Source organism: Rhinatrema bivittatum, chromosome 1 (assembly GCF_901001135.1).
Source record: "Rhinatrema bivittatum chromosome 1, aRhiBiv1.1, whole genome shotgun sequence".
NCBI classification, from domain to species: domain Eukaryota; kingdom Metazoa; phylum Chordata; class Amphibia; order Gymnophiona; family Rhinatrematidae; genus Rhinatrema; species Rhinatrema bivittatum.
Window position 1 is genome coordinate 536,054,801 of NC_042615.1, and position 20,554 is coordinate 536,075,354.

Consider the following 20,554-nt stretch of genomic DNA (forward strand, 5'->3'; position numbering starts at 1 on the left):
TAATAATAATAATAATTCATTAGATTTTTCCTGAGTCTACCTCCTTTTACCCTTATCCCAGGATCCCCTTGTAATAGAGCCTCCTTTCTGTTGAAAGAGGCTCATCTCCTGTGCATTTATTCCTTGGAGGTATTTGAATGTCGCTATCATATCTCCCTTTTCTGTCCTTTCTGCCATGCATGTTTAGATCTTTGTCTGATGCTGTAGGCTTTATGATGAAGACTATTGACCATTTTAGTGGTTGTGTGCTAGGCCAACTCTATTCATTTTATATCCTTTTGAAGGTGTGATCTCCAGAACACAGTACTTCAACTGAGGTCTTATATGGAGGCAATTTCACTCCTTTTTTTCTGCTGGCTATTCCTCTCCCTATGCACCCAAGTATCCTTCTGGCTTTTGTCATCACCTTATCTACCTATTTTGCACCCTTAAGATCATCAGATATGATCACCCACAGATCCTGCTCTTCTTTTGTGCACAGAACTTCTCTTCCTACACTGCAATCAATATTTATTTAACAAATTTATAACCCGCCTCATCAAAATAATTTCAAGGCGACTTACAATTCCAACATATATATTACGATAACATATATAATCAAAATAACATACAACAAAACATAATATAGAGAATAAAACAACTTAATTTACAAACATGACAAAATTAAAATATAACACACATAAAAAAGAATCTGAGAAATTTAAAATACCTCCCAGCTAAAGAATGCATGATCCTGCATTGTTTTTAGCATTAAATTTTACCTGACAGATTCTAGATCAGGGCTTCCCAAACATTTAGCCATTGTGACCCCATTTTAGCACTTGAAAATTCACATGATCCCAGTGAATGAGCAAAACAAATTAGTAGGGGTGAAGTCCCCCTCCAACAAACACTCCACTCTCACCGTTCTCGCTCTCCAGGTGATCCTCTCTCTCAGCCTCTGCCCTCTCCAGTCAATCTTTTCTCTCAACCTCCTTGCCCTCCAGCAAGCTCCACCTCCTTCAGAGGATCTCATCTTGTAACCTCCTCTCCTCCAGCGGATCCCATTTCTCAACTTCTGCCCCCCAGATGATCCCCTTTTAGTCTCAGGCCCTTCTTATAACTTCCAACTGACCCTATGTCCTCCCTTCTCTCTCTGTCTCACATTCTAGCCTCACCTTCTTCCCTCCACCCCTTCTCTGACATCCTCCCCAGCTGATCCCCTCTCACTTCCAGCATCTTTTACATCTTTTGTCATTCCCCACCCCCTCTCTCCCTCCACAGCCCATCCCTCTCCAACTGACTCAACCTTCAGGTCCTTCCTGCATCTGATCCCTTCTTTCAGACACCCCCTACTCCAAACATCCTCCTAGCCAGGGTCACTGGCTACATTTTCCTTCAGACCCCAGGGCAAAGGTGGATGACAACTAGTGAGAAGCGAGGACAGACTGATAGAGGTGACATTTTTCTCCTGGGTAGGTTCAGTTGTGGGTGAGGACACAGGAGCAGTGGCAATCTCCACTAGCCCATGCATACTTGGCCTGCCCTCTTGGCTGATCCCAAGCCCGACAGTGATCTGCAGGTGGCAGCAGCAGCATTAGAAATGAAAATCAGAAAGGGCCTGCAGTAGCTCTGAACTCTCCTCATGCAGGGCTTTCCTGTTACCATAGAAACTCATGCAAGGGTAGGACCATTGGAGGATCTGTGAGTGCGTGCTGGCTCACAGGCTCCACACTGACTTCCATGACTAATGTTGCTGCCACTGGCAACTAAAAAGCACTGCTGTTTTTGAGGCACTTGTGACTCCAGCTGAAGGTTTTGTGGCTTTGTTTGGGGTCCCAACTCACAGTTTGGGTAGCCCTATTCTAGACAATTCCTCAAGCTTCACAAGATGCCTCCTCATGTTTTCTATATCTTCCAAAGCATCTACTCTGTTTCAGATTTTGGTATCTCTACAAAAAGGTAAAACTTTCCCGATACCCCTTCTGCAATATTGGACAAAGCATGAATAAATAAATACAAAGCAGTATGAAGTGTCTGTAGCAATGCAGGACCCCTTCCCCCTCTATATCTGGACTAAAAGCATTAATTTAGCTCATTCACTGACCTCCAAACACTAGTACAGCCTCTATACTAATTAAAAGCTTCCTGGAAGAGATGGATTTTTATCATCTTTTGGCATGACAAAATAATCATTTGTCATTCGGGCTTCCAGAAGAAGCTTAGTCCCTAAACTCTACACTATATATCGAAAGAGCCTCTGCCTTGTGTTAACTATCACAACTCCTTTAGAGAGAGCTCCATTATCAGTTCAGTTGCTCCTTGAGTTACGCAGCCCCCATAACTCATCAAGGTTTAAAGGCCAAGCTTAAAAATGTACAAGGGCCGCATTGCCGCTTATGTGTCCAATTTAATAGGGGTTTCCCTCCCTAACATCCTTATGCTGCTCCTTTTTGGTCAGTTCCCTCGTATTTCATTGAGAAGGGGCCCTCGCTTACTCGTTCAGAAAGCATGTCTGGTGGGGAAGAAAGTGATCTTGATGCATTGGCGAACTTCAGTTGGTCCTTCCTTTTGGACCTGGCGTAATCAACTTCACCATATGATGCGTATGGAGGACTTGAGTTCTCGCATCTCACATCTGCTGCGCAAACACTTCGTATCAACTTGGGACCCCTACCTACAGTCATTGCCACACCGCTCCAGAAGCTTGATCCTTAATGGCTGAGTCCCTCTCACTGAGCACAACCTGCACTGGATACCTTTGTGCAGAATGGACTAGATACATTGATGCCTGGACATATTTCTAAAATTTGTAGCTGGCATGGTTACTATGGGGGGAGGGGGAGAAAATTTTGTACGTTTACACTGAACTTTTGTGGATTAGATCCAGGTAGGGTTCAGGAACCCACCCTACTGGATTGTTGTTAGTTTGCATTGTATGCTTATTTTGATACTAATAAAAACCGTTTGAAATTAAAAATGTACAAGGGATCCTATGCTCAATAGCCTTGCTGGTCTAGGAGTCATTCTCTCAATACAGAGAGCAGAGGCAGAAAGTTCTAGTGACAGTACTATGTGCCATCATTTACCGTTTGGTTTCCGTCTTGTAAATGCACCTGCATGGATCGTTCCCTCACTCAAGATGGGTTATAATCACACACCAGTGAAAACATTTTTATGTCGGAGGGGAAGGAGACCCTTACTCTGATCCTAAGCAAATGCAGTTTTCTTGAGTCCTCTGTGCTTGATGATTACTTGCTCCTGCTGCTTTCCCTTTTCCCTCCTCCCAGCACACACACACATACACACACACATACATACACACACACACACACATACATACATACACACACACACACATCCCAGCCCAAAATGTTGGTCTCTGCTCTGTAAACATCAATATCCTACTGCAGCCGTTACTAATCATAAAAGCATCACTAAAGGTGTCCTTGAAAGAACAGAGCAGGGTCCCTCCATCCTGATCCGGAGAGGAAACTGACTGATAGTGTTATCTAAGAGCCAGGCTCCATTACTGCTCCTCATTTTAGTTTGTTTACAGTAGGGACTTGTCTGTCCTGCAATGCAATTATATCAGGCAGCTTTAATCCTTGTTTGCTAACCCTTTAACTGCAATTTCCGAGGAACAGTTCATTCCATGGGAAATCTGCACCCATGGGACACTGCTTATTTGCTTTTAAAGCCTCAGTAAATGAGGGTGGGAAGTGCCTGGCTCAGACTGTTATATACAACCTGCTGGGGGACTATCAAACAGAGAAACTATATGGGAAATCTTGCATCCTGCAAGAGGAACTTAGAACCTAATTTACTAAGGCTTTTCCTCCTATTTTGTGTCTATGGGAAAATTGCTTAGTAAACGAGTCCCTACCCTGAGCCTGTTGCCACGTGTCTTATTACTATGCTGTTTTTAGAATACTATTAAAATCAAATGAACTTGAACGGCAAAGAGGTCTGGTGTAGTTAGGTCTTGAGAATGTGAGGCAGGATCTCCGGGGCTGTCTCATTCTTGGGCATCCCTGAGAAATGTTACAATTGAATGACCAGGTGACCCATGACCCCCCAGAGCATCTCAGTACCAGAAGAGTAAGGTGGGAGAGGGGGGGGGGGGCAGTTCCTGGACTTTATTTGAAAGTTTTGCGATGTGCTGCTCCTGCTTCAGGGCATTACCAGGGTAGGTTTTGAATAACATGTTTGTTGAACGTTAAGAGGTTGAATGTAAGTTCACCCCCCCATCAAATCTGCCCCATCACAGCTGTTAAAAATAATTGAAATAAGTCAATCCCCTGCAGAGCACTAATCCAAGGTTGCATAGCCTGTGGTGGGGTTTCACAAAAGGAGCCCCACCTCGCCAAACCATGGTTTCGGATCTGTTGGCTTGCAAAACCCTACTGCAAATAGCAGCGTCACTTCTAACCTCCTCAGTCCATCTCTTTGGATGTTCACTCTTACTCCGTTTCCAAAGAGAAGAATAAAAGTTAGAAAATTAGAATAATTCTTGATAATAGTGCCTTTACCACTTGCATCAATTAAAGATTTAATTCATCCAAATTTTGGACATTGGAAAAATTTACATCCAAATGTTATTATTTTAACACTTTCTCTACTGGAAAATGTCACAACTCAAGAGGCCCCACATCTCTCGCAGTAGTCCTAATGCTCCTTTGACACACTTCTTCAGACCAGCCTCCGCTTGAGATACAGTGGTACATTAACAGCGACATCATAATATGCATGAGCCTCATTATCGCCTATACAAATATGCAGATTCATCCCAACCTCTCTAACAATCTGTAATTGTGCAGAAAAAAAAGCTCCGAATATTCTTCCACAGTGATGTCAGCACCAGGTAAAAACCAGAATTCCTAAATGCTTGGCCATACTTCCATTGCCACACTGCTTCATTTTAATATGTGGCCAGAGTGCAGCTCTGAGACAAAGGTCTTTTTTTAATAAGGCTAAAATTCTGCAGAGCCTCACCTTGGTTAATAAGTGAGGCAATTGCATGATTCTGCTTTATTTATTTATTTGTTTTTCTATACCGATGTTTATCGGACATATCACACCGGTTTACAGAGCAGCAGAGGAGTCTATTGGCGTAGACTTCTTGTTTTACATTAGTACATTTTGACATTTAGCATTGGATTTCGACACATTTTATATTGAACTTTGTAACATTTTGCATTGAACATTATAACATATTGCATTGAGCGTGAAAGCACATTACATTGAACTTTATTGCATTATGTAGTGAGATGTTTTGACGTTGAGCATTGAGACTTGATAGTGTATCTAGCAGTTGGTCAGTGGGGAGTTATTCTAGAGGTGTGGAAGAACGTTTACGAATTTGCATCGGGCGTGGTAGGAAGGTTTGGTTTTTAGGGGTTGATCCTAATGTGTGGTTTGAAAGATACTTAACTTACTGTAAAAGGTGTCAAGTCTTTCATAAGGCAAGATGAGAGCGTTCACGTCTACAGTCGCCTCTCTGGCAGTTTTTATCTTGGGTTCAAAGTTATATGCATTTCTGCTAGAGAGGCTGGGAGGGCATTCCCTGCTGGGAAGAATGGTACTGGCGCTTTGAAAGCGTCTTTGCGTGGAAGGAATGCTTAAAGGTGAATTTTAAAAGCCCGGCGCACACATTAATTAGGGGATGCACGAATAAGTTGGGCTGACGTACGCCCAGCAGATTTTAACGGCTGGGCGCACATCTCCAAGGTTTTCAAAAAGAGGTGGGGCATGGATGTTAAAGGACGTGAGCAAGAGGTGTGTGCTTAAATACTTGCGCACCAGATCCCCTGCCGCGTAAGTTTACTCCTGCTGTGGAGGAGGTATAAATTATAAAATGAAGGTAAATAGGCCTGCGGTGCTTTAAGGGTCAGCGTTAACTGGCTATTAAACTAGGGGGGTTTTGGAGGACCTACCCCTTAACTGGGTGAATCGGGGACGAACTGGTTAATCTGGCAATTGCATCGGTGTGCACAACTTTTAAAATCCCCCAATTTACGCGGTAGAAGCGGGATTGGCGCTCACACGTGCCCACCCACTTAAAATTTAGCGCAGATGTGCGCGCAGCCATCTATTTTATAACGTGCGCGCGTATGTTATAAAATGACTGCATCCCTCGGTGCAGCCGACACCTGCATGCTGGTTTGAAAGAAACCATCCCTGTGTTTAGCAGCAGGGGAAAGCTCTTGAAATATTCTACAGGTATTATTTGATAAGAGTAAAAGAAGAAGATTTTGCCAGGCTAAGTTTTCTGTATTTCCAAAGCATAGAAAAGTTCTGTGGGAAAATCAGATCCAACCAATGACTTGGGCCACTGCACTGTGGCGCAGGCCCGGATTTAGGTATAGGCAGTTGCCTAGGGCGCCAGATTTTGAAGGCACCAAATACGTGGCCTGACGAGTGGCGCAGCTCTGCCAGGGAGGAGCCTGCTGTCACCATCCACTATGGCACTCGGGAGGGGGGGGGGGCAGGGAAGGGACTTCTTCCACTTTCCCAAACTCCATGGTCTTCCATCCCCCCACCCTGCCTGCGGGTGCTAAAATCTTAAATCTGGCCCTGCTGTGGTGCGGGAGGATTCAAGTTTGTCTCCTGTCTGGCAGGGGGGTCTGACATGCTGTGGAAGCGATGGGCTTGATCCAGGGGAGAGAGATGGAAGCCGGCTACTACCACTGCAGTGTCTGTTGCCAGCAGAAGCCTCAGCGCTGAGGGTGGAGTCTTGAAGGAGAGATTTCTCTTCTAGCCAGAGCATGGACTGCCCAGGTATGCTGTCTGGGAGGAAGGCTATACAAAGATTGGAAAAGGAAACGTGTGAAAGCGTGCTTCTGTGGGATGTAATGGATGCTGAGCAGCTGCGGCAGCAATCTAACCCCAAACTTTCTCCAGCCTTCGGCAGAAGTGAAGAGGTTTGGACCGGAGGTCAGACGGAAGCGGAGGAAAGGCATGTATATGTTTGGGTAAATGGGTGTTTGTGGGCATGCCTCTGGGTGATTTGGAGAGTGTTAATGGAATAGATCATCTACAGCAGAGCTTCTCAACCTTTTTTTTTTAATATCGGCACACTTTCAAGTTTATTCGATCCGAACAAAACTTTTACAATGTCACCTATATTCATACCTGCCGGTCACTGGTCATGGACTGTGAAAATCCCAGGAAATGTACTTTTAACCAAATTGAACAGCACTACCTTCCCTCCCCAAGGGCCAACACAAACCGCACCCTTTTTTCTCTCTAAACCCAACTTCTCTCAAGATCCAATCCCAATCTTCTTCTCTTCAGCACCCAGTGCTCCCTTTAAAGATTGGTCTGCTGCGTGCAGAAATTGTTGCACATGAACAAATATTTTCGGGATGCCTGTTTCTTTTGGAAAAGGAAAAAAGACAAGTACCTTTTATTTACATAATATTGAAAATTTAAAAACATGTGGCCGATTTTGGCCTATGACTAAATGTAAAGCAAACAAAGGTGGTTGAAAATCAATAAAGAGGACCTTGTTCTAGTTATTATTTCAAGTCTGGTCCTTTTATACCACACCACAGTTGTTATTGCAAATATCTTTGGTTACATTACCCTGTGAGCAATACTTCCTTTGATGCAAAAAGCCTATCAGTTTTATGCTCACAGCAACCCTCTCTTTAAAGGGAACACTGGCTAAATCCATCCCTTGCTTCAAATAATCGCCTAGTATCTACTAACATCAGTGAAAATAAAATGCGTATGAAAAAATATTTTCAGCAGTGACATTCAACACCATTTTCTGCATGCAGGTGAAATTAATAAAGAGCAAACTTTTGTTAAACTAGAAAAGAAGAAGGGATGTCCATAATGCTGTAAAAGCCAGTGATGAAAAGTGCCATCATTTTCACAGCAGGAATTAAAGTTACACAAGACAGACCCTCAGCAAAACAAAAGAGAAAAGCCATAAAGTATAAATAGAAATGCGCCAACAAAAACTGAACTGGAAACCACAAGCCTGACTGTCTTATGCAGTGCAAGAATGGAAAAACAGAACCATCAGCATTCCTCACAAATCATCAAGCAATAAAATCAAGACATAAAACATTCATAATATTAAAATCATACTAATATAAAGAATACATGCAAAAACAGCCAACAAACATCCAATAATTTTAAAAAACTTGTTATAAATTTCCCTAAACACCAATAAAATATTTCAAAACAGCAGAAACATCAAACACCATCCAATAATTAAAATATAAAGGACGTTAGAAATTCCTGCTCTCCATACCTGGGATCTTTTGATTTTCAATCCCCCTGAGATTGTTGTGGATTGGGGTCGGGAAGGCCGCACAAACTTTATCTTCTCTCTCTCACACACATACACACACATAACACATTAATTCTCTCACACACACTCCCTCTCTCACACACACAGGTTCTCTGTCCCTCACAGACACATTATGTCTGTATGTGCCTGTGAGAGCCTGTATGTGACACACAGGATTTCACAGGCATGCCCCCTCACACAGGCTGTTACATAAGCAGGCTCCCAAACTCTCACTCACAGGCACACAAACAAGCAGGCTCCTAATCTCAATCTCTCTCTCTCTCTCTCTCTCTCTCACAGGCACACATGCAGAGGCTCTCACACAGGCTCCCAATCACTCTCTAACACAGGCACACTCACAAGCAGGCTCCCAATCTCTCTCTCTCTTTCTCTCTCTCTCACAGACATACACACTCATTCACAATAACACATTAATTCTCTCACACACTCCCTCTCTCATATACACAGGCTCTCTGTTGCTCACAGACAAGTAAGCTCCCAATCTCTCTCTCTCTCTCTCATGGGTACACACCCAAGCAGCTCACCCAGCCCCACCGAGCCTCTCTCTTCTTTGCCCACGAGCAGGATGGGCCCCGCTCTCGGCCCCATCGTGCCTCTCTTCTTTGGTTGTGAGCAGGATGAGCTCCGCTCTCAGTCTCTTTGGGCTTTCTTTGTTGCCCATGAGTGGGTGGGATCTGCTGACGGCCCCTCCGGGCCTCTTTCTTCATTAGTCGTGAATGGGATGGGCTCCGCTCATGGCCTCTCCAAGTCTTTTTCTTTCTCATTCGCTGTGAGCGGTTGGGCTCCACGCAAGGCCTTTCCAGGCTTTTATTTTTTCTTCTGTGGCCGCAAACAGGATGATCTCTGCTTGCGACCCTGCTGGGCCTTTTTTCTTCTTCTTTGGCTGCGAGCGGGATGGGCTCCGCTCACAGTCCCTCCGGGCCTTTTTTTCCTTCTTTGGTCATGAGGCCTTTAAGAACATAAGAACATGCCATACTGGGTCAGACCAAGGGTCCATCAAGCCCAGCATCCTCTTTCCAACAGTTCTGCTTGCAGCCCCATTTGGGCCTCTTCCTTCTTTGGCTGTGAGCAGGATGGTCTCCGCTTGTGATGACGCCGGGCCTTTATCTTCTTCTTTGGCCTTGAGCGGGAAGGGATCCGCTCACGGCCCCCATGGTTTGTGGGCGGCAGCAGGAGTCACATTTATCCAAATGTCATCTGCTACTGCCGCTGGACTGCTGCCAAGATAAGAGCTGCGAGACTGGCCCCGCGGCAGCAGGAGGTGACGTTTCGTTAAATGCGACTCCTGCTGCTGGGGGGAGGGGGGTTATGGTAGGGAGATGTGTTACCACTGTTCAGATCGGGCAGAGGTGTGGCTTATCCCTGCCCGATCCGATGATTGATTTATTTATTTTATTTATTTACAAACTTTTCTATACCGTCGTTTAGTAATACACCCTCACAACGGTTTACAAATAGGCACGTAAATAGTTTGGTTTGGTTTAAAAATTATCTAGAAGGTGCCAATAAATTTTTCGGTTACATTCTCAATAATATAGACTATATGGAAAGTGAATTGATATTTCCAATTATGTGATTAATTGGATAATCATATACGTTTTATACTGTCCTTCCCTCAAATTAATACTTAATTAAAGTTGGTGTGGCACTTGCCACCCCGCAGCGATGCCTGTGGGCTGGGGATTCATTGACTCATTTGAAGGCCCTGACCACATGCCACTGCAAGCAAGACAGGCAGTTAGGGACTTGTGAAGGATCGGAAGTTACAGGCCGCAGTGCAACACTACTGTGGGAGAAAGGCAGGGGGAAGGGAGACAGCTGCGGCACAGTAGGGATCAGTTTGACATGGCACAGTAGGGATCAGTTTGCCGTGGCCCAGTGGTTGAGAAGCTCTGATTTATAGTGACTCTTCCTCCTGCACACCTCAAATATCTTTTACGAGACTGGAATGAATATTTCCAATTTTTGTTGTCACCTATTCTGACTATATCTGCTTTAATAATAGGTGATGTTTGTATTTTTTTTCCCCTGCTGTTTGCCTTCCAGTGGCCAAAAAGAACTTGGGTGAATAGAGCCCATAATTATTATCTAAGAAATAGAGTTAAAATTATTTCCCTTTTCCAGCCTTTATTTATAAGCTGCCAAGACTACTTTGAACAGGGCATCTTCTTAACAGAGGCATTGGCCCACACAAGGCTTCAGCTGAACATGGGTACACTGTCCAGACAGGGTTACAGCTGCTGTGAGATTCCTTTATTATCAGAGATTTGTTTTTTTGGGGGTTTTTTTAAAAATAAGTCGTTATATTTCTGTAAAGAAGTAGTAGGGGATGAACGACCCTGTGGGGTATGTAAGTGAACATTCTCTGTTGTATGGCTTGTATTTTTCTCAAATCTTTTTTCTTGAAAAAGATATTCTTATTAGTTAGATACAGTTTAAATATAGTTTATTGGGCACAGATCAAGTAAACAAATGTTAAGCACCATTCCACATTGATAATTAATGTAGCTCGTCATGCTAAAATTTGCCAAGATCAGCCAAAACTCAGTGTTGCGCCACTTGATTAACGGTCAAACCGTTATACATTAAATATTGCTATAATTAGCCACACAGTGACCTTGAGTAATGCTTTAATTATCAAAAGCTACCTACCATAGCTGTCCTGTGTATGATTTCATCAACCTTTGCCCGACGCATATTACTGGTCAACAATTAAAGAATTCCCTCCAAGCCCTGTAGAAGTGTCTTTTCTAGCAGCACAGCTCTCTTAAGCTCGTTAACCCACTGCTCGTTAACCCTCCCCTATTGAGGGAGGCTCTTTCATGTTCCAGTTAGAAGTAACAAGTTTCTGTGTCACCAAGAAGAGCAGGGAAATGAAAGGGAGCTGCAATTTCGACAAGGCCAAGAAAGAAAAATACAGCAACAAATGCACTTCAGGCTTACTAGGAAGAGTTACCCTGTTGTGGTTTTTGAACTACTGAAGCACAGACTTTTGGAATCCTGTTTTAGGTCTGGCAACCCCTCCCCCCCCCAGCCCGGTTTGGCCACCAGATATCACTGTCCCTGTATAAATTCACTATTACGGAGCCATCTATCACCCTCAGTCCCTCCCACCTGGAGGCTATGGTGGGATGCCATTTTAGGACACTTTGAGATCAGTTTGAGAAAGCATTGGAAGGGTAAAGATGTCTAAATTTTACACTCTGGTGAGGCCTCACAGCTTCACCTAGGTGGAGTTTCAGTTAGAAGTGACTCCTCATCACGCACTCCCTGCCAGAGGGTCCTCCTCCTACTACTTTACAGAAGAGAGAGAATTTTATGCCTGATACACTTTTGTCACCAAGGACCAAAGACCTGTAAGCTGACTCTAAACTCTAGGGACCGGATTTTAAGATGTACGCCCGATTTTATAACATGCGTGCGCAGCCACGCGCATGTTATAAAATCCGGGGTCGGCACTTGCAAGGGGGTGCACATTAGTGCACCTTGCATGCGCCGAGCCCTAGGGGAGACCCAATGGCTTTCCCCATTCCCTCCGAGGCCGCTCCACCTTCCCCTCCCTTCCCCTACCTAACCTGCCCCCCAGCCCTACCTAAAACCCTCCCTAACCTTTGTTTTACAAGTTGCGCCTGCCTCTGAGCAAGCGTAGGTTGCGCGCGCCGGCCAAGTGCCGGCGCACGATGCCCCAGCCTAGCAGCCTTACGGAGGCCTCTGGCATGCCCCCCACCTTGCCCCGGACTGCCTATGCCCCGCCCCTTTTTTCAAGCCCCAGGACATACGCGCGTCCCAGGGCTTTGCGCGCGCCGCCGGGCCTACGCAAAATAGGTTCAGCGCGCGTAGCCTCCCTACGCGTGTAAATCCAGCTGGATTTACGCGCATGGGGCTTTTAAAATCTGCCCCTAGATGGACTATCTGATAAATAACAAAATATTTCAAATCGGATACATTATGTTTCATTGCAGCCCAATGTTCAACTAAAGGTGTCTGTACTATGTTGGAACGTATGCAGCTTAAATGTTCCCTAATTCGTGTAACAACAGTGCGTCTTGTCTGTCCAATGTGTAAATGACATCGATGCGGTGATATTGGTAAGCAGTGGTTTCACATTAACTTCTGGAGAAGTTTGAATTATTTAAAAGATTCTTTGAATTGCATATACGATTAATTAATTTAACTTTGTTTAGCCTATAGAACACTTTAAGCACAATGAAATCTCGTAAATGCTCTGGGACCAGACGTGAAACAGCATTGATATTTTAAAGCGACAGCATCGCTAGCAAGCGGACTTTCCCAGTGGCTAAAACCTTCTATTTTACTGATATTTTAAAAAAAAAACTTAAGACTTGGCTGTTCCGACTAGCCTTCTCGGATCCTTCAGACACACAATAATCTACCATCCTACTCACGAGCCATGGAACCATGCCTCTCCGTGAGATGCCTCTTATCCAATACCTCCGCAATTAAACTATCTTGCTCGAACTGAGCTCATTATGACTTTTGTGTTTTAAGTTACGGCCCTGCTCGGGCCTTTTTTTACTCTATTTACTTCCAAGCTGTAAAGCCTCCAAGTTTATAGTCCTTGTTCAATGTAACTTTCTTGCTCTCTTTCTGATTATAACTTATTGTTCTGTTTTTTGGTTACAAGTTTCTATCCCTCGTTCGATGTAAACCGATCTGATATGGTATTCAACCATGAAGCTCGGTATAGAAAAATGTGAAATAAATAAATAAATAAATAAATATTAATGATCCTGCTCTGAGAGACAGCGAGGGCAGAAGATGTATCCAGTTTAAACTTTACAAGTATTTTTTGGATCTGAACAGCGTGGGAAGGTTTTTGGATCCTCCCTCCCCCCCTGGGAGCGCAGTGCTGAGTTACAGCCTGATCCCACTTGACTTTTCCCCACGAGAATTGCCCCCCAGAAATATCACCTAAGGATGAAAGAACAAGATCGGGAGACCCCGACTGGATCTCCACACTGTGGGACCGGCACGGGCTGAGTGTCTGAAGAGAAGATGCCCTAAGCTAGGACTTTTTGCTGTGAAGTTGGGGACCCCTTTGCACAGTAATATCACCATGGGGGCTCTTCCGAGATGACTGAATAAAAGGACACACTTACCTATGTAGAGACACCCTTCTACCAGCAGTCAGATGTTACTTCGACATTACTGACAAATGGAGTTTAATTTATGATTAGCAATCAGTAAACTTTTATTTTAACACTCAAAACTCTGGTCCTGTCTGATTCATCCACAAAAATATCAGAGAAAAGTTCAACACTCGGTAATAAAAATCACCAAAGAAAATGAGCGTGAGAAAATTAGAAATGGACCTTTTTAGTTGAAAATTTGTGGAGTTCTACCATCCTAATAAAGTTTAATTTGTGCTACAGCATCTGTAAGGACTATTTCTGATTTTCTCACGCTCTTTTCCTGTCTGAGTTATCACAGCCTTTCACCTCATGGGATGCATCTTCGTTATTTAAACACGGTGTGTAGCAAGACGCCAAGGTCCGGGCCAAAAGCCAGAGCTTACCCCTGTAAAAAGAATCCCCCCCAGGATTAAGAGTCAAGCAAGGGAGTAAATTTGCCAGGTGGACCAGCCCTGAAGCAAAAAAAAAAATAAATATGTTTGTGTGCCCTTGGGATTAAAACCCCGCTAAGGGTTACATAGGATTTCCCATTTACAGGGGAACATGCAATGCAATCCCTTCTTCCATTCCTGACCTCTAACAGAGGCCAGACCCTGTCAGGAAGCGGATCAGCTAATTGATCCCCTTCTGTTCTTGCGGTTTGTTTGTCCTTGGTAATCCTCATTCTTGCTGCCACATCAGGGGTTTGCTTCTCTGAAGTGCGGCCTTCATTGTGTTCTGTGTGTGGCCTGAGCCCGTTCATGGGGCAGGCTGTCTCCCTTCCCGATTCAAGGCTCTTCTTTGCCTGGGTGAGAAGTGTCTAAGTGTCCTACCGCTGATAACAGTCACTTTCAGGCCAATGCAATCATCTTGGCGCCAATAAAATATGCGCTGGTTTTCAACGCACAATTTTAATGCCAAGATTATTATTTTTTTAAACTCCTGATGCAGTAAACATGCTGATGTGGCGGGAGATTTAAAAAAAATGCATAAAAACTGTAAAATGTGCATTCGGCCCAGGTTGAATGCACATTTTAACTAGGGAAAGGGGGTGGAGGCATCCCTGACAGACTATCCAGCCGCCACCGTCACCGCTTACATGGATAAATTCTGATTTATCTGTCTGGCAGCAGGAAGAAGCCTCCAGATAGATACATAAATCAGTAGTTATACAACTGTCTGCTGCAGGTCACTGCTATTTAGTCAGATATAAGCGCTTTTATCCGGCTAAGTAGCAGTGAACTGTGCCAGATAGTTCTTATCTACTGATGTATGCAGCTGTGTGGTGGCTGCTTCTTGCCGCCAGATAGATGAATAAATCGGTATTTATCTGGGTAAATGGCGGTGGTGGCTGCAGCCACTTATCTGGGTAAGTAATTTATTATCTGGGTGAGTGGCGGCGGTGGCTGGCATTTAACCAGACAGTTTTTAAAAAAGAATTTTTAACTTTTTAATTTTTTTTTTTTTTTATAGCGCTGGAAACTTAAGTCCAACTCTAACCAGGGGTTAGGTTTCCAGCGCTAAGAAAGGTGCGCTGGCCAGAGGCAGCCTCTCTGCATTGAGGAGGACTGTGTTAGGCCTACATTTGCATGAGGCACTAACAGTACTCCCGTTTGGAAATGCACATCTTCTGCGCGCAGAACTCCTGGATGCATTGGCAGCAGGTTTTGCCAGCGGAAAATGCGCGTTGAAGTGCGCGCGGAAAGGTGCGTTCGGCTGAGCGCACCTTTCTGCATCAGCCTGTTTGGGGATAACTTTTAAAGGAATTCTCTCCGTGGATATTATGGGCGTTTACCTATGGAGAAGGCCCTTTTAAAAATCGCCCCAGCCTTCCTTGGGGAAAAGTGTGCAAGCTGCTTACAGCAATCATAATTCTCTCCTTTCCCCTTCCCCAGTAGGAGAGGAGGTGGCACTGGGGGCAGGGGAATTTCATTTTACCTGCTTTTCCATGCTCTAACCCACATGCTTTGCACCTGCAGGGTATGCAGGCTAAATACTCCCTGCAACAGGGGTCGTCCAGTGCACCTGCCCTCTGAAAATCCTTTTGCCGTTAGCTGCAAACCACTGGAAATTGCCCTTTTGGTAAAAACTGAAAACTTTTGGATCATCCAGAGATCTTTGAAGGTTCTGCTGCCATTTTGTGTCTGTGGGGGGAAAAGCATAGTAAATAGGGCCTTTGGGGCTGTGCCACCTTAATTAACCGCTTAAAAGTCACAATTTTTTTTTAAATTCAGAAATGAGAGGCTTTTCCTTCCGTAGGCAGGCCTCCTGCCACACTGTTGTCTGCTGGCGGCATCCTGAAACGAACCCTCCATTGAGCCTTAACCTCCATTGGAATTAGGATACCTTCTGTCACCAGAGGATTTTTAAGCTCTGATGTAAAGAAAATTGTCAAATAATCTGAAAGTCTTCAAGCTCTTGCTTAAAGAAAAATAAATGATTTATTTAGCTACATGAGATGGTCTGCAGAAAAGGCTATTAACAGATGGGCTGGAATCCATTCTCATCTGGTAGACAGTCGCTCGGCATACCATCCTCGTTTGTGCTTAATGTGGAGGCTGCAGACGTGGCGTGGACCCAGGGCGTGCAGAGCCAGTGCAGGCTGTGGTGGTGAATCCCACGAAAGACGTTCAAAGTTGAAGCATCAACCGGAAGGAAAGGTCACTTCTGCGCTAGCTGTCATAGTGTTCACGTACAGCCCTTGCCAGCACTGCAGCACTAAATTATTCTCATTTAGGCCACGGTGTTACTGGTTTTGTAAATAAAGTGACACATTTAAATAAATACATTTGTTTACTAGATTCTATGGCATGCGGTGTTTCCCCATTTCAAATGGTTCAGTTTAGTTTTAGCTGTGTTACAGGCAACCTCTAGTGGGCATTTTGTGTACCTCATGAAGAAGTCGCTCAGAATGAATACAGAAGGACACATTCCTCAAAAATCAAAACATACCCGAAAGAGTTCGGAATCTCGGCATTCTCACTGGTCCATCTTTCTTTGCCTACTTGCATTAAGGCTCTTACACAAACCTCGTTTTTCAAGCAGCACCCCTTACGCCATCTAAAACCACGATTTGATCCTCTCTATTTTCAAACAGTCCTTCAATCACTTCTCTTTTCTGGTTTGGATTATTGCAATTCACTTTTCACGGGTCTGCCAGCTTATACAATTCGTCCTTTACAAATTATTCAGAATTCTGCTGCCAGGCTATTAACGGGAACGCCCATACGTGAACACTTCACCCAAGTTTTACATATGTTACACTGGTTCCCAATTTCGTTTCGGATACAGTACAAACTTGCTGTCACTATTCATACCCTTACACATAACACTCCTTCCCTGTGGATTGCAGCCACGCTTAAAATCTGTACTCCGGCCAGAACTTTACACTCTTCCAGTCAGTGCCTTTTGGATACTCCCACACCTCGGACAGTCCATCCTGAAGAAACTAGGCATCTTGCCTTTTCTATTGCTGGCCCCTTCTTATGGAACTCCCTCCCAAAAGAAATAAGAACAATTGCAGAACCAGAGTTTTGCCGAAAAGCTCTCGAAGCACATCTATTTCAAAAAGCGTATTCTGCCTGAGTACTGTGGCGTCATCTTCATCGATAATAATTGAGGTTATCAGTGCTGGCAATGCTTGTGATTTTGTTCTGATTTATGTCATCATTGATTGATTTTTATGTCATGTCATGTAATTTTATTATGTGTGTTTTCCTGTACCCCACTCTGAAATGTAGGAAGGGCTGGTAACAAATATTTTAAAATAAATAAAAATAAATAAATATTGGAAACATGGTAACAGATACAAAAAGAGGTTGAATTAGCACAGGTTTGAAACTTGTGAGGAGAAGCGCACATCTTTCACATTCAGAATGCAAACATTTTTAAATAAATCTATCTAAAGCAGAGAATATATCTCGTGTCTAGTTACTTCATGCTTGGATAAGAAATGGCTGGGCAGCATGCCGGCTGAAACTCTTAAGGAGTTACCTTGGGAAATGTAAATATCAATGATTAATTATAGTGACAGCCGAACTATATTTTTTTCAATGCATTTCTGATATATTGACAATAGAAAGCAAGATGGTTTTTTTCCTTTATGTTTTATTCTTGTTTGATTGCCTGCAGTGGCTTTTTCAGTGCCCATGACAGAGCCCTGACAAAATTGCAGCTAAATAGGCCTCACTGCAGATTATAACTTGAAAATGGACCTACCCCTTTCCCCCAGAATTAATGTCGTACATATTTCACAGGTAAAACGCGAGTTGTGTGTGGTAGGACTGGAGTCAGTAATTCCCATGGTAAGCTGTAGTCTCACTTTTCTGCTTTATCCTCTTTCGTAATGCTGCTTCAGCTTCAGGTCTTCCATGAATGACATCTGAATCCCTGGAATTTGGACCCAGGGCGTGTCCACGAGGGAACACCTGAAGCCATTTCTGGTCGTGAACTGGTCTTCAGCGAGCCCTTTGTTTTTGAAAACAGCAAAACCACTCCAGAATTCTGTACAGTGGTTCTGAGTTTGTAGCTTTTTATTTTATCTTATTTCTATTCAGTTTTTATTATTAAGTTGTAATATTTTTCTGTGGTTTGTTTTACAATTGGTCTTTTATTACTTTTGTATGAGGATTTTATATTTATTTGCTACTGTTACTGGCTTTATTTTATTTTTGGAAATCTTTTGTTTTAGTTTTTATGATTGTAGCCCACTTTGATCAAATTTTTTTTGTAAGGCGGATAATAAGTATTCATAAATAATTTATTATTTATAATTTTTTATATACCAAATTTTTCATGTGAACATATCAAACCGATTTACAGTAGGTAACAAATATTCATTTAATAATATTTGCATTTCCAAAAGGAAAAAGAAGTAAATACATGGTTTCATAATATAATTAAATAGACTAAAATACTAACTAATTAGCATAGTAAACTAATTGTTAATAAAGTTTAAGTTATTAGAGAGGCAGGATAGTGAGTGCAGAGATAATAAATGTAAAAGTATACATTACCTTGATATATGTCCAGTATTCATAAAACATTAATTTAATAGTTCGTGGAAGGCTTGTTTGAAAAGCCAGGTTTTGATGTCCTTTTTAAATATTTTGATGTCAGGTTCCAATCATAGTTCCTTTGGTATAGAGTTCCATAGTTGGGGCCCAGCAATAGAAATGGCTCTATCTCTGACACCATTTAGATGAGCAATTTTAGGGGAAGGAATGGGTAACATTCCTGTACCTGTTGATCTAGTATTTCTTGAGGGAGTATGGAAATGAAGGGAGGATGTTAGCCATTCAGTTTTGTCATTGTATAGCGTTTTATGAATTAGAGTAAGAGTTTTATGTTGGGCCCTGTATTTAAGAGGCAGCCAGTGAAGGTCCTTTAATATTGGGGTTATATGATCTGATCGTCTGGATCCTGTCAGAAGTCTGGCTGCTGAGTTCTGCAGGAGTTGCAATGGTGTTTGTTGGGAGACCTAAGAATAAAGAATTGCAGTAGTCTAGTTTAGATAAAACCAGTGCCTATAAAACTGTTCTGAAGTCTTTAGGGAATAGAAAGGGGTTTTAATCTTTTAAGGATATGTAGTTTAAAGTAACCGTCGTTAATGACTTTTTTAATCCAGTTTTGCAGTGTGAATTTGCAGTCTAAAAGGACCCCTAGATCTCGAACTTCCAGGGAGATGGGGTAATTTTTGGCGGCTTCTTGGATTTCAAGTTCTTTTGCTTTGCTTATTTTAGGTGAGATGTATAGAATTTCTGGGGGGTTTTTGTATTAAGGGAGAGATTCATTTGGGCTAGTACTTTTTCAATGGCGGATTGATAAATATCCCAGATTTATCATTAGTTACACAGAGCACTGTATAACTAATGAGCTTCACATTCTGCACCCAGATAGAACAATTGGCTAATGGTGATAATGTCCATATGATAATGTCCATAGTGTCCAGCAAAGACCTGGATGAAGGGGAACAGAGGTTAACTACATTTGTGTTTCATTATAGGAAGAAGGCATTCCAGATTATACATTTAAAAATAATTTCTCACAGTTGGTTGAAAAGCCTGCAGTCGGGGGCAGTTGTGGGCAGTGATTAAAGCATTGGCCTGTTATTCATGAGAAGTCCATGCACGTGAATTTGAAATTTACTATTACTGCCAACTATCTTTGTAACTTTGACTCAATTGAAAAAAAAAAGTAGTGGTCATAACCTGGCTTTCTTAGTCAAAAAATTTAAAAGATAAATAAATGCATCCGTCACATTGATTTGCTTTGTTACTCTAGAAATGTTTTGCTAGCAGCTGTATTCACTGGGCATTAGAGTACATTGAGTGTTACCAGATGCTAAGGTCTGCATACAGAAATTCTTGCCTTTATTTTGACATGTAAATAGCTGGGCTGGTGGTGGAAAACAGGGAAATTAGAATATTCTAGTAGAGATGCTGTGGTAAAAACTGAAGTAGCTCAGGTGGATTTAAATAAAGTGCACACAGATGTGAATGACTCCAAACTTTCTGTATCATCTGCTAATAAGCAGATTGTTTTTATTTGTATGTTCAATTTGCATACTTTAAAATGTCTGTATGCAAATACCAAAAATAAAAATAGATTAGTGGGTTAGGATATATGATATGATATTTTATTTATTTATTTATTTATTTATTTGATGAGTTATATATACCGTTATTCGGTTGAGCCATCATAACGGTTTACAAAAGTATACATTTATCTTGTAACTGAGTAGAAATAAGAACGTTAAGCAGATTCTTAACAGTTGGGTAGCAGTACAAAACCATTTAAACAATCTCAGAGAGATGGATATCAAGTCCAGAATGAATTATTAGGTTAGAAGGGGAAGGCATGCAGGTACAGGGAGAAGGGGGTGAATTATATGAGGACATAATAGGCATTCAGAGACATGGTGGAAGGAGGATGACTAATGAGATACTGATATCAATACATAAATTATATTGAGATGACCGGGCAGATCAAATTGATGGAGGAATGGCACTATGTATAAAGGATGAGTAACATAGGCCTGCAGGTAAGGAAATGCACTATGGCATTCTTATGGATAGAAATTACATGTGTGACAGGGAAGAGGCTCACAGTGGGTATA

General features: G+C 42.7%; 1 protein-coding gene across 5 annotated transcripts in view; it reads left to right on the forward strand.

Moving 5' to 3' along the window:
- The window catches only part of PALM2-AKAP2 (PALM2-AKAP2 fusion), a 583,545-nt gene that overhangs the window by 520,700 nt on the left and 42,291 nt on the right, over positions 1-20,554 (forward strand). The window lies entirely within an intron of this gene.